This window comes from Eupeodes corollae, chromosome 3 (genome assembly GCF_945859685.1).
Source record: "Eupeodes corollae chromosome 3, idEupCoro1.1, whole genome shotgun sequence".
In the NCBI taxonomy this organism is placed as follows: Eukaryota; Metazoa; Arthropoda; class Insecta; order Diptera; family Syrphidae; genus Eupeodes; species Eupeodes corollae.
In genome coordinates, this window is record NC_079149.1 from 129,210,605 (window position 1) to 129,225,187 (window position 14,583).

The 14,583-nt window shown below is 33.2% G+C and overlaps 1 long non-coding RNA gene across 2 annotated transcripts; it reads right to left on the reverse strand.

The window, feature by feature from the left end:
* Window positions 1–2,794: 2,794 nt before the first annotated feature.
* On the reverse strand, window positions 2,795–13,553 carry LOC129952080 (uncharacterized). Of its 2 annotated transcripts, none has more exons than XR_008782268.1 (3): window positions 13,232–13,553; window positions 3,054–3,710; window positions 2,795–2,983 (listed from the first exon to the last, which is right to left on the reverse strand). It is a non-coding gene; the product is annotated as an uncharacterized LOC129952080 (long non-coding RNA). The 2 variants fall into 2 exon arrangements; XR_008782267.1 differs by having other exon boundaries at window positions 2,795–2,992.
* Between the last annotated feature and the right edge of the window lie 1,030 nt (window positions 13,554–14,583).

Consider the following 14,583-nt stretch of genomic DNA (forward strand, 5'->3'; position numbering starts at 1 on the left):
AACCGCCACCCCGCGGCACAACAGGGGCTGAAGCAATCAGAGAAGCCCGGAATCCCTCCCTGGATCCGTTCCACAATCCTACCCAACAACAACCGACAAGGACGCATGGTACTTCTTACACCATCCGCTACTGATCATCAATAAACACTAATTAAACTTATAATGTTAGCCTCAGATATAATTTAAAAAAAAAATATATACTTTAAAATTTAACTAAATACCTAAGCCTTCTGTGCTCGGAAATTCTTCTCAATGTCATAGCTCGTTTCTCCAAATTGTACAAAATAACCTTAATTATCTTTGAGCTTCTAATCAACACCACTAGATGGATACAATCCATACATTTGTGTTGATTTAGTATTATTATCGTTATTTCGAATCCGACTCGTTGCAAAAAAATCACCTATTTAAAAGTGCTCAAGGCTCTTATGAATTGCGCTAGAAGACATAACTAATGTGTCCAAGTAAAAATATTGGTGCGAAACGCTAACGAACCAATTTTCGATTTACTTTTAGGTCGTTAAGTTATGTATTTTAAATTTAGGAGAAACAACGCAATATGTTTAAGAAAAAATGTATTATTTGTTGGTTTTTGTTTTATAAGTTTTCCCATTTGCAGAAATAGCAAAGAGGTACAATTAAATTTGGACCGAAAGCTCGAAATTTGATTGAAAAATTTACACTTTAAATGTTTGGCTCATAGGATTTACGCCATAATTTAATTTTTTTAAACACTAGGCATTTTTTCTTGTTCAAATTGTTTTTTTGTTATGTTTAATTTAGACAGAAAAGTTGACAATCGTGCCAGAAAATGGAAATTTGTCTAGAATATATGTTATTATTTCATTTTGTGGCCATTTCTGTTTTTGTTTCAGAGAACCGGTCCTGCCTGCCATAATTTAAAAAAACTTTTGGTTTATTTTCTTGAAAAAAAATGTGTTTCCAATTTAACAGAACACAGTATTTAGTGTTTTCCAAACAAAATCGCATAATTTCCGAAAGTCATTTTCAAATTCTAGGTAAACATCTATTTTAAATTCATTTTAAAAGTACTTGTAATTTAATTGAGATATTTCTCAACGATTTCAGTTATTTAGAATCAATGTGAGCATTGTACGTACGAGATAATTTTGTTCGTTATACGTCCTCCACATTTAAATTTCACAGATAATAACTTCAAGGTGTGCAATACATGCCTTTGAAAAAAATTCAGTACCTGTTTCTTTCGAATTATAGGAATTAAACGAAGTGAAGTTTTAAGTTGTTTAAGTTTAATGTTCAAGTGAAAATTTAAAATTTAATGAATTTTAAGAAAATCAACAGATACTTTTTTTAATTAATCAAAACAAATGATAACTAATTTTTCCTCAAAAATAATAATAAAAAATTAAAATCGTCTTCAGATTAATGTTTTTGGATAATAAAGTTTCTGACAGTTAGTAAAAGTTTTAGAAAAATTCGATTGACGATTTCTTAGAAACAATTAAATTACAGGAAAATCTCTTCTTAGATGTTTGTAAAATTGTTTTAGACTGAAAAATCATCAGAATAAATAAATATATTGACTTTAAATTTTCTTAATTTTATAGAAAATAATGTTGTTGACATTTTATTACGAAAAATAAAAACATAGAATGAAATACTACTTGAAACTGTTGAAATATCTTTCAAACCAAGTGACATACTTTTATAATATGTTTTTATAAGTTAGAATTTTTTTTATATAATAATACAAGACAATAAGATTGTCGAAAAGAATTTTGAATTCTTATAATGTGATGTACACTTTTTTAATCTAATTAGCGGGATACTTCCATGGTGTCTATTAGTCCAAAAGATCAAATCAATTCTCCCTACTTTTTCCAATTTATCTTTCTAGCTTCATCACTATGAACACCTTAAAAAGGAAGAAGTGCTTTATGAACTACACAAATAGAATCTTTTCAAAAATAATTTCAAAATTTCAAAAAATTTGGTGGCGTTGTTCTTGAATAAAACGATTTATGATGAATTGTCAATCATTACTGAACAAAACTGTTTAATATTTTGACATTCCCAAACGTAAAATTATAGACTACACCAAACCATTTGAAAATTCTTATGCAGCCAAAAAACACCCTACACATAAATGTATTCCTCGTAAATAATAGAAATAGTTATCTTAGGAATAACAGTTTTGAAACTAATTTATAGTAGCACAGAACCACTCTAGCAATATTAGGATCAAAGGTTCTGTAATTGTCTAAAAATGCTAAAACTTCTTTTGCATTCTTAACTTCATTATGTTTCTTCATTTTAGAAAACTTCTTTTTTTCTCCTCATGTATGTTTTTGATGGTGTTTTTTTTTTTTAAGTTACTTCATGATTTCATTTAGAAATGCACTTCACTTTTGAAATTAATTTGTTTTGCTTATATTAGCTTCAAAACAAAATATGACACCTACACAATTTATTTTCTATTCCATTTGAATCAAAAGAAATGAGTCCAACGGAAAGGGTAATTTAAAAACTTCGTATGTCCAAATCTTATCCCGTCGGGCATTTCAAATGAAGAGAAAATAATTGCCAAAACTTTTATGAATAAACTTTAAGCTTAAAGGAAAAATATTGAATAAGTTTTGTCTTTTGTGTGTGGTATAATTTGAAGCTTTACCTTAAGAAATGTCTATGTTTTTTTTTTTAAACTTGACACACAACACGACCGACACGCAATTGGGATTAATTAAGTACTCTACTATATTTAATAAAATATCCTTAAACTAATGTCAGCAAAATTAAAATTTTTTTTAAGGACTGCACCATAGTCAGGAAATATACAAAAATAAAGAAATAAAAGATACAAGATACAAGAAATTTAATGAATCCAACACAACACGAAATAACAACATCGCCATTTTGATCCTGCTAGATTGGTCCTGCGGTGTCTGTAATGCTAGATGGCTTATCCTCATTTTACTCCCCCTTTATCCATGGTTGCCATGTTCTGAAACAGCTCAATTTAAAAACCGTTAAAGTAGCTCAAACTATAGCCCAGTTTCGTTTTAATATCTTACCACTATAGCACTGCTGTACACACCTAAAAAATTTATAAAAAAATGTACTGTTTACATAATTTACTATTTGTACGAAGGAAAATAACGCCAAAGAGCTACTTATAGCTCAATTATTCTTATATGGCTGTCGTAATAAACTGTTTTCAGTAATTTAAAAAAAAAAATAGCCCAATTTCCAATAAATAGCCCAACCTGGCAATCCCTTCTGTGTCATTGCAGATTGAGAGAGAACTTTTATATAAGTATGTGAATTAATGAAGCATGCATGTGTACACACATATACATGTATATAGAAGGAAATGACGGTCGAATTTTCTTCCTTTTTTTATTTCTGCTGCGGTAATCGAAATAATTATTCATTTTTTCCAACTTCTGTTCCGTCTGTCTCTTCCCATTCCATTATAATCTCTTTTCTGTCTCTCATCCTAGTCCCTTTTTTATTTTTTTTTATTTTGTATTTTTGCTTCTCTTCAGGTTTTATTTTTATACTCGGGGGGCTGAATTAATTTTGTTAATTAATATTATCATTTATTATTCAAATGCAGAATGTTCGCCCTTATGTTTGCTGGGTAAGATAATTGAAGCGAGAAATAGAGGCAAATTGTGCGGTTGTGAGAGAAAGAGGATGTTATGATTTGCATCTCTGTGCTGGGCCAGCTAAAAAAATAAAAAAAAACTTTACCTTTTATATTAATTAATACAAAAACAAAACAAGAGGTTTAAGGTCGTCTTTTGAAAAACAAAACAAAATACAGAAGTATACAAATAAAATCAGCTACATTTTTGTATTTATAATTTTAATTTTTTCTTCCCTTTGGAAACCAAAGGTACAATATTTGTAGAAAATAAAAGAACGGAAGGACACACAGGTTTTAGGCATATGGCGGATGACAACAACTTTAAACCATTTGTGCGTATAAATTATTAAGGGTAAGGAACTAAAATGAGGAGTATTCTTATGTCTTTAAATAAATTTGTAGGAAACTAGATTCTACTTCTCTATGGGAAAGAGATTTTATTTTATTAACCAGGAATTAGCATCAAGTAGTTTTGATAAGTACTGACAAGTTGTGATATCCGACAGAGTTATCCAATTATCCGACACTGTAAACATGTATTCTAATAGTTGTAATATCCGAATAAGGTCTAACTTCTCCAGAAATCATGGTATTTAGGTGAGATAGTTTAGATCTGACACTATCCGAATCTGAGACTACCCGGATCCATTCATTTATCCGGCAGTTATGATCTTAAAGCTTGGAATTAAAGCTGTTTTGGATTCTGGGATAGTGTCAGATATCAACTACTTTAGATACTCAGAAAATACAAAAAGCATGAACGTGAGTCTGGATCTGAATGTGAGAACGTCAGCTATGTAAAACTTTTCGAAAAATGTCAGATTTCAACTGTCTATAACTCTCTCGAACATTTAAATAGGAGATATGAACGAATCGACACTACCTTCTTCTATACGAAAAACAGACGGTCACACTAGATCCTATGGCGTGATTCAAGTATTTCTCTCGTTGCTTTATGTCCACTGCGGAAATGAGCTGGTATAAAGAAGCTTTTAAATCATTCTGGTTATTACACAGAAGGTTAAGTTCTATTCCACATTCTGTTGCCAAATATATCCAATCAGCACACCAACTTCTTTTGGTTCGTATTACTTGAAGCGCTACAATCTTCAGAAGCCTTTTATTGTTCATCTCCATAACTCTCACGATGAAATCGACTTGCATTTTTAGGATTCGTATGAAGGTGATAATTCTGATTCCAACATAATAACATAGTTGGGTTGGGTGTATTTGATGGCAGTCTGAAAATTCGCTTAATATAGTATCGGAGAGGTTTCTCAACTGTTTCGTATTATTTCGTTCCCTATGTTTGTGCTGCGTATAGCATGACAGACTCAGATACCGCTTCAAATATCTTAAACTTGCTGCTATGTGCTATACTTTTGTTAGAAAAACATCTCTTTCAAGTTGCACTAATTGCACCTTTAGCCTTAACTAGTTTCTGATTTCCATGAATTTCCATGCTCAAATTTTTCGTTGAGTGAACTCAAATTTCCTTGAACTCCGTGAAAACTTCAATGACCTCTTCATTATAGAACCATTTCTCTTTCGCTGAATTGCGCCTTTCTTCTCGTTTAAAAATCAAAAGAACAATGTCGTCCGCAAACAGTAATGCTTTTATTATTTGTCCGATAAAGTCTATGCCACCTGGTAAGAGGTCTGTGAGATATTCAATAAACAAGGCGAACAGACTCGGACTCAATGTACGGCCTTGTCTGACTCCCAATTGTGTTTTAAACCCTCTCAATAACTCTTCTCCATTCCATCCCAAACTAGATAAGCGCATGTCTGTCGATCATATCAAATGCAGATTTAAAGTGAACGAAAAACGTATATAGTTCTTGTCCTAATTCAGGAATGTTTCTGGATACTTTTAAGGGTAAAAATGTGGTCTACCGTCGAATAACCTGTCCTTCTTGCTTGAAATTCCTTTAATAGCTTGTTGTCTTCTATCCATCTATTAAAACGTTTTTGCAAAACCAGCGTGAATATTTTATATGAAGCATTTAGAAAGCCAAGCTCCCTTTCTTATGAATCAGGAAAATGATGGACTCCTTGAATTCTAGTTATAGACAGTTGTCATTCGATTGATTAGTCTTGCTGCGCCATACTTATAAAACTCTGCTGGTATGCCATTCGTTCCGCATGCTTTCCCATCTTTAAGTTCCATTACAGCTGAAATCACTTCTTGGTGTCTTATTGCAGCATCAAGAGTTTCATTTTTAAAACCCAGAGTAGAGTATTGAAAAACAAATTTCCCTTCTGTTGGGCTCAACAAACTCTGAAAGTGAAAACTTTTTCCCGTTAAGCTGCTTTGCCAGGTTCCAAAACTCCTTTCCGCTTTTACAAGACGCTTATCTCTTGGATTTAGCTTCGAAGAATGCTGCCTTCTTTAGCTTGAAAGATCTATTACCCAACAAATATTGATTTTTGAAGTAGCCATTATTGGAATATATGTATGCTCTAAGCCAGCTAAACAATAAGTGCCGTGCCTTTCTACAGTCTACATCAAACCATGGCTCTATTAAGTTCACCTGGGCTTGTCTGTTGGCAGCAACAGTTGGATACGATTCCTTGATTATTTTATCCAGCTTGTATAGTTCACAATTTCTTTGACCCAACAGTGAGATATCAAGCCTTACCTGATATTTCGAAATTTTTAACCTTGGCTTCTTCAGCTTCTCTGGAAATCAGTCCGAACGTTATGATCATTGGAAAGTGGTCTGAATACGGTAAAGTCTCTATTTTCATGTCAATCATATGCTCATTCCATTCGTTGCCTACGATACTATAGATAGTCTATCACAGAGCTTCCCTGACCACTGACAAAAGTTAATTGTCCTTCCATATCTGACAAGCTTGTACCATTTTGTATTCTCAACCCAGTTGCAGACTAGATTTTTCGATTTCCTCTCGATTCCCAGTACACTGTTCTCAGTTCTCATCATCGCTATTTCGATCTTCAAGAGCTGTCAAATCATAAGCGTCACCAGCCAGCTGTTTGATTATCAACGAACCATTTTCCGGGTCCGAAATTAATTTTCCATTTCTATCGAAATAAACCTTTTTTTCACAAATTAAAAGCATTTCTCATCTCAATTGACTTTTGACGTTCCGATTTAGAAAACTTATGTGTGACCTTAGCTTATTTAAACGATTTCTTCGCTCTCTTGCTGCTGCCGGATAATCCTTATTTCTGACTTTCATTTATTGATATGTATTGATCTTAGCTGGATCGAGTTCAATTATAACACACCTTTTCTTAATAATTCAGGTTATCAGAAACTGTAGGTATCCATGATCATTACCTAAAACAACTTGATACTTCCATTATCTGCTCCAGAAGTCGTTAATAATTTTGTTTGAATAATTGAAGTGTTTAGATATTTTGTAGCACTAACCTTGATAAGTCTTTCAAAATTGTACTCAAAAAGTCATTCTTTAAGATCAAAAAACTTTAGAAACAGAACCCTTAGCTCCAAACTAAAGGCAAGAATTTCTATGACATCCTGAAGACTAACCACTACCAAAAACGTCAGGGAATTTAAAGAGATCTTAAATGATGACCAGTTTTTGGTCAGTTTCTACCCCACATTTTAAAACAATTACAAAACCCCAAATTGATCTAAACATTAATCCGAATAGGTACATAAAGTTTCTGCAACTAGTTCTTGTAAAAAAGCCAAATATCTGTTTCTCAAAATCTTTACTACACTACTAGCAAGGCAACCTCATATAACAGAGGTTGGAGGATATCCCTCAAATTGCAATTAAAGTCCTTTGACTTTCGGAGTTCTTTCATTTTCTTTATATTCTCTGTTGTATAGGGACCTATACAAATATAAAGGTTTTTGGATAAAAGTAAGATACATTTTATAGAGAGTTCCATCAGAGGAATCCAAACGATAATCCCATAAGTCCTTCTAATTGCTAATCGACACTTAGCCATTAGTCAGAAAAGTCCTATTAATTTTTTATGTTACTCGAGTCTTCTCCGCCGCCGCCGTCGTTGGGTCGTCGACGTGCTGGCCGTCCAACTCGAACATAAAAATGTTCTTTTCTGTACTGCTTTATTCTACGATAGAATACCAGGAGCTTCTATACTAGGTACAGTACAATATTATCATCCCATCATCAGACTTCGAATTCAATTAGAAACCAGAGAAAAGGATCAAAGCTAATCCTGGGGATGGCTGGGCTTTGGCTATTGCACACAGGAGTGCAGGAGAGTTCAACCATCATTAAAATCGCTTAGCTCCTTGTCTTCTTTCTCTGATGATGATGCTGATGTTCTCTCTGATGTTGCTGGATGATGGCTGCGATGTAATCTTAGAAAGTAAATCAACATCATAATCACACCATCATCATCATTCTCACAGTCATCATCATTGCTTTCTTTTTCTTATACTAGACAGACGCCACCGGCAGGAGGCGTTGGAGACGGTCATGGCGCTCCTGATGGGTGCCTCGTGCCTTTGTCTAAAGTTGAAAACGTTTTATAAAACTAAGAAACAGCGCCACGCCATCTTTGTATGAGAGTCAAAAGAAAAAAAATGTAATAAAATATAAAAAAAACAAGAAACTCTGAAACTTTTGATGAAAAACTGAGTTTTATAATAATATCCTGTCAAACTCTTTATTGTGTGTCATCATGTTACGACAGATCTCACGTTTGGTCCTTCATCACATCAGATTCCTATCTTTCCTATAACTCGAGGCGGCGTACGGAGTGGGGGAAGTTTAATGTCAGATGGACATGTTTTTAACAAATATTTAACAAAAAAAAAAAATATAAACTTTGACAAGTACCTACACCTACACTTTAGATGGGCAAAAAATAAGGTGAGTTGAGAGTGAGACAAATGTCAAAGGACATTCCATAGAAACGTGCAATTTTCATGATTTTATCACGTACCTATCCTTTCCTAAAAGGGCGACAAAACGTATATCCCAAAGAACAAATAATAAAAAAGGACATTGAAAGCAATATATCATGAGCTCATATAGACATCAGTTTCCAGCTTCAAGCTCCAGCATCATCTAGGGACAGCGACAGGTCAAACATATTGCTGGATAGATAAGTCAGATCGAAATTAAAAAAGTTTTATATCAATTGAAAGAGAGATTCATGTGCTTGGTGGAGTGAGAGTGAGTGTTCCTGTTCGTATATTGTTCTAGAGAACTTTTTTTTTTAAAGATTGCGGGTTAATGAGTAGAGTTTGATAAAAAGTTTGAAATTAAGTTTTCGTTTTGACCTGAAATTTAATACTTTTGAAATTGGGCAATATTATTTGAAATCCAAAAAAACTTTGCACTAAACACAATATACACATCTACAGTTACTCAAAATCAATGTAGAAATAAAACAATCTAAAGAAAAACATAGAAAACATTGCATGACAAAATTTTGAATTGACGCAACTAATTCACAACTAATCGACGGAAAGTTTTAAGCCAGTATATAATTAAAAATAAGTCCCTCCAATTATCTTTCTAGGGATTGCTTAGATAAGTTGATATTAAATTAGTAAGCCATCAAAAAACATAGAAAAGTCAAAAAAGTAAAGGGTATTTGTCACTTTTGAAGCTGTCATCTTTTGACAAGAAAAAACAACGCTTTGCGCTTCATAAACGCATTCTAATTATTAAAATTTTCTACATTTGACACTTCTTTAATTAATTTTAACAACCCATTATTTGAGCAGTTGTCAACTTTGAAGCTGTAATATTTTGACATCTGTCTGGAACCTGAACAGGTTTAAGATATATAATTCACTAATAAAACAGAATATAAACGGACACAAATGGAAAATAGTTCGATAAAGGGTAATCAACGACACAATGACTGCGTTCAATCTCATGTTGGATAGATACATTTTTAGATACCTCATTGAACGTGTTTGATACAAGTATATTAATGGATATGTCAAATAATACAAATAACTTGCTGCTATTTACAAACAGTAGACAAATATTTAGATTGTGATGCCAAAATTATTGTCAAATGTATAATTTTAATAATTAATGGGGTTTTTACTCAAAAATATAAAAATTTGGTATCAATTTTTAGGTTAATTCGAATTAAACAATATGTTCAGTCTGCAGTTTTGTCAGATAGTTAAATATTCAAGAAATTCTCGGACAGCTTAGGATTTCTTTTTTGATAGCCGAGCTGTTTTGGATCCAATTTCCTTTTACATGTAAGACACAAAATATGTTCGGAAATCCTATCTATCTGAGATTGAACGCAGCCAATGAATGAATTCAACAAAATAATGAGTGCATCCAGCAAACTGGAGGGTGAGACCTTTTCCTTTTGAATAATTCTGTCATACTTGACTTAATTTCCTGTTTGTGAGTTGGCATTGAATACAAAAAAAAATTAAAGAAATGTCAAAATACGTCTCCTGGAGTGAGTATGCATCCGGAAAATACATAATGCATAATTTTCAATAGTAAACTAAAGATTTGTCAAAAGTGACAGGTGTAAGTTTGTAGATCAAAAATGTCGAAGCCAAACTTTCATTGGTGTTCTATTATTAGCTTAGTTCTTTTAATGGTCATTGTCCAACAGATTAGATGTGGTGATGTAACTACCACTGAAGGCTTTTTTACGCTATCATCCACATCAGTAGATGAAAGATGAAACCTTCTCATCAACGTCTCCATTAACACGACCTGAATACATGACAAAAACATTAACACCAACTTAAACCGCAGGCCAAAATGAAAAAATCAAAAAACTGAAAAATACAACTCCAGTACTGCTCTTCCACTAAGTCCCAAAAAATAAAACAAAAAACTGTCTGCAAAACTGTGAACTGTCTGTTGGGCATCTGAACTGAATCCGACGAACACCCGCCTTCCTGTTTAACATGCCATTACAAGCGCGGTGAAAGACCGTCAACTGCCACCACTAACTGATGCTAACGTCGTCGTCGTCGTATATGGTTACCTCATAGTCAGAGCATTAAAACGATGGCAATTTGTAGTTTTTGTTTTTTGGAATTTTACAAGTGTCCTGTTGAGTTACAAGCCCTGGCGGTTTGGCAATTGGCCGGAACAATAGTGCTAGGATACGAGAGTATTATGATACAGTAGTACAGATACGGAGTGTCAGACAGAGGCAACTTTCGGCTGTTAGCCAAAACGCCAAGCCAGAGTAACTTCAAGCAGAAGCCATGCAAATTACAAAAACAAAACAGCACAAATTGAGTAAAAAAAAAACGGGCAGACTAACTCTTCAGCCACATCCTTCCGCTTTGGCTGGTACTGCAGTCGACAGTTTGCGTCGAGAGTGCGATTCATATACTTTTTGTTTGTATCCCCAACAATTGTCCTTTTGGTCCTTCAACTTGTTGGTTAGTATTTTTGTTTCACAATATGCACCCGGTATAATTTTTTATTTTTTCCTTTTTTTTCAAGGACTTTTCACCGTTGGCGTGCTAGTAAATAAAAATGTTAACGGTGAATAGATTTCTTTTTTAACTGCTGTGCCACTAGAACTGCGTCGCGCCATATGCACTCGAGTAGGACCGGGAGTAGGAGCGTTCCTCAGTCGTTGAAAACGTTGAACGTTCTGTGTCTGTTCTCTCTCTCCGTTCAGCAGTCAGACTCAATTAACTGCTCCGGACAGTGACTGTCAGGAACGTTTAACTTAATGCTTCAAGTCTATAGACTTTTTGTTAAGTGGATCTTTATTTTTATTGCTCCTGTTGACGTCGTCGTCAGCGTCACCATCAGCATCAGCGTCAGCGTTATCATCGTCGTCATTCGTTACCAACAACGACGACGACGACGTCACGAGAGGCTTCAAATTTAATTAGCTTTTTACGTTTTTATTTTTGTTGTGTGTTTATATTTTGTTTGAATTCCCATAAACTGACAGAAGGTATGAGGAATATTGTATTTATGCTTTGTTTTAATTTTATTCTCAATTTTAATCTGCTTGTGCTTATTTGATGTTTTATAAATAAATATTCTTGTTGTTCTTTTACTTAATTTTACGTATTTTTAAAACAAAATTTTTGTGTTCATATAAAAAAGTCAACAATGAGTTTATAATTATCGACATTTTAAAAGGTTGACTACGAGTATAATTTGGGAATTCAGAAATAAATCTTCCCACACTTTTTCAAAACAGGGATATTTTCCTTAATTCGAAATATTGAAGTAATCTTTAAAGAAAAACAGGGAACATTCAAAATTTATCAAAATAAGTTGACGTTTTTATTTCAAAGGAAAAATACCTAATTGGTTTTAACTGAGTTTGAGCTAAACATCAAACGACATTGAAATTCGACGTGAAGTTAAAATAGGTTTGGTCTGACAGTTAATTCGTTTTCAAATAAATTCAAATTTAAATTGATTTCAGTTTAAATTTCTAAAAGATTTACTCGGTTGAATCCATTCTGAATCGATGATGAAGAAGTGAGACAATTTCTTTTTTTTTTACTTAAAGTTATATTCTTTTATTAAAATTAGTTCTGTTTCTGGATTTCTGATATTTTAGAAAAGAAAGTATCCCGATTTCCCGCTACAAACAGACCTTATTCACTCTGTTTATATTAGACGCGTTTTAGTATCACAATCCAGATCAGATCAAGAAATTTAAAAAAATCGGATGAACATATTTAAATCATATTATTTGACGTTCAGATTGGGGTTGCCCTTAGATCTTTTGCTCTTAATTAATACTTTTAAGTGATCTCAAAATGTACAAGAAAAAATGTCACCTGGTGTGAAAATGAAAAACTATTTTTTGAATCACAAGAAAGATCCAATAATCCCTATATATTATTTATTTTATCATTGTGTCAGTACATAGGAAAGAACTGTCATTTTGTAAAATTCAGAACATTTCTGGATGGCGAGTCAAAATGTCAGTAAGGAATTTATAACAGAGTTTCATTTTGACATTTCGTTTAACTGTTGGATGTATCATTGTTCAAGTTCGGTGATCAACCAAAATCTTTATACATATGTTTGTGATGTTGTCATCGCATAGGAAATAACAGCTGAAATCATCTGTCATAAAAATCAAATCGTAAGCTATTTCAAACATTTTAAAGTATCCAAATATGACATTTTTTAAACTGGTTTGAGTTTGAGTTAAACGCTTGATGAACCCAATTTAAACTGACGTTAAATAAGACATTGAATGTCTTCAACTGCCATTCAGTAGATTAGACACCATTGGGTGCGTTTAATCTTGTCTTTGATAGGCTATTTGTTTTACCTTATTAAACAAGTTGAATAGCTCAATTGAGATAGCTGTCAACGAAAAATTACATATGAAAAACCATACAAACATTTGGATTTCAAGTTCCAAAATTATTGTAAAATTAAATTTTAAGTGGATAATTTTATTAATCGACCGGATTTTTACCAACAAATATAATTTTTTTTAAATCAAGTTTTAGATTCCTTCAATATTCAGATTTGTCAGATAGCCACATATACCAGAAATTCTTGGTTAGTTTTGTATTTTTGTTTATAGCCCAGTTGCTTTGGATCAGCTGATATTTTACACTTAGACCCCGATTACACGGGATGTTTTTTCGTTCGTTTTCGTCTTTCGTCTTTTTGACAGGTACCTACCCTCGTGATTACACCTTTCTTTTTTTCGTTCCTATCGTTTCTTTTCAAAGCAAACTCATCATCTGTGCGTGGAAGTGAAGAATATGACTGCTCAGAAGAATTGTTCAGTACCAAATTGTCTTCAAATTTCTCAACTGTATTAACGTTAACAGGTGTGGATGAAGGAGGGCTATGCGGTAAACTGTTATATTGGTTGAAGAAGGGCTCCGAAGACGTCCATGATGACTTCGAGACATTTCTGGTTCTTCTGTCCTTACGAGCCATAATTTTTGTTGTTGCTTCTTTGAGTACTTCTATTATTTTCCATTTTGTATCGAAGAATATGTCCTCTTCGACTTCACCAAGCTCATCAGCTCATCAGCAACCATTTCTCCGAGCAGGCGTGTCCACTATGGCAGACATAGTTTTCGATTTGTTTGCAAGATCTTTGGCCATGTTCAAACAATCTATTGCATTTTCTTCTAGACTGCATGTTTTTTTCGATCCAGATAGCTCTAAGTCCTGTTCGTTAAAGTCGAAAGTGAAATAACTTGGATTTTACAATAATTGTGGTGTATGTTCTTACCTTTTGACTTGGCATATGCATTAACGAAGTGCTGGAATTTTCATCTTTGATAGGACAGCTTTCGGACGTTAATTCATTCTAGAAAAAAAAGTTAATCTCAATCAAATAAGGTGAAATAATATTCTTACCATTGATATATTCGATTCTCCGGGTACTTCCTCTGAACTTGGTTTTAGGAAACTAGCCATTTCGTAAAACCAAAGAGTTGGCTCATGAACATCATTAGCACCAGCTCCACTTTTTTTATGTTGTTTTCTTTGGTTCTTTCTTTTTGGATTTCTGACCGAATTGTTTTTATTTTACTTTTTATATCCGAAATTCTAACACCCGGTTTGATTTTTAAAAGCTCTTTTTGAATAATTTCAAGTGCCTCAATTCTTTTATTTCTATTTTTATAATTTTTGTTCAGCTTGCTATACAAATTGGGCCAACTTTGAAACTGCGTTAATAATACTTCCATTTGAGTTTTTGTCCCCATTTCTTAAATCGTTTAAATAAATAGGTAAATTTACATTATTTCACGTTTATATTTGCCTTTACTACACCGTACTCTGGAAAACTGAACTTATAGATGTAAATTATGCATTTTTTTTTATTGGTTGTCAAAGCATAAACGTCAAAGTTCAACCAAAAAAAGTCCATACATTTTCAGGACTCTTTTCACGACTTCTTTCCCCCTACGTTTCTACACCCCTCACCCGATCTGTCAAAAAGACGAAAGAGGAAACAACCGAAAAAACATCTCGTGTAATCGGGCACTTAAGAAACTGAAACAAAGCTATCCCGA